Source organism: Mandrillus leucophaeus, unplaced genomic scaffold (assembly GCF_000951045.1).
Source record: "Mandrillus leucophaeus isolate KB7577 unplaced genomic scaffold, Mleu.le_1.0 Scaffold1419, whole genome shotgun sequence".
Classification (NCBI taxonomy): domain Eukaryota; kingdom Metazoa; phylum Chordata; class Mammalia; order Primates; family Cercopithecidae; genus Mandrillus; species Mandrillus leucophaeus.
The window spans coordinates 200,522-201,332 of record NW_012101387.1 but is presented as its reverse complement, the minus strand read 5'-3'; the positions used below and the strand labels follow the sequence as shown (position 1 = coordinate 201,332).

Genomic DNA, 811 nt, shown 5'->3' with positions numbered 1-811 from the left:
TGTCAAAGATCAGACAGTTGTAGATGTGTGGTATTATTTCTGAGGGCTCTGTACTGTTCCATTGGTCTATATCTCTGTTTTGGTACCAGTACCATAGTGTTTTGGTTACTGTAGCTTTGTAGTATAGTTTGAAGTCAGGTAGCATGATGCCTCTAGCTTTGTTCTTTTGGCTTAGGATTGTCTTGGCAATGAAGGGTCTTTTTTGGTTCCATGTGAGCTTTAAAGCAGTTTTTTTTTCGAATTCTATGAAGAAAATCATTGGGAGCTTAATGGGGATGGCATTGAATCTATAAATTACCTTGGGCAGTATGGCCATTTTCATAGTATTGATTCTTCCTATCCATGAGCACAGTATGTTCTTCCATTTGTTTGTGTCCTCTTTGATTTCACTGAGCAGTAGTTTGTAGTTCTCCTTGAAGGGTCCTTCACATCCGTTGTAAGTTGGATTCCTAGGTATTTTATTCTCTTTGAAGCAATTGTGAATGGGAGTTCATTCATGATTTGGCTGTATGTTTGTCTGTTAGTGGTATATAAGAATGCTTGTGATTTCTGCACATTGATTTTGTATCCTGAGACTTTGCTGAAGTTGCTTATCAGCTTAAGGAGATTTTGGGCTGAGACAACGGAGTTTACTAAACGTACAATCATGTCATCTGCAAACAGGGACAATTTGACTTCTTCTTTTCCTAACTGAACACCCTTTATTTCTTCCTCTGGCCTGATTGCCCTGGCCAGAACTTCCGACACTATGTTGAATAGGAGTGGTGAGAGAGGGCGTCCCTGTCTTGTGCCAGTTTTCAAGGGAATGCTT

At 39.8% G+C, this 811-nt stretch overlaps 1 protein-coding gene across 1 annotated transcript in view; it reads left to right on the top strand.

Moving 5' to 3' along the window:
- LOC105535145 (DEP domain-containing protein 1B) overlaps positions 1–811 on the top strand; it is a 12,653-nt gene that overhangs the window by 8,993 nt on the left and 2,849 nt on the right. The window lies entirely within an intron of this gene.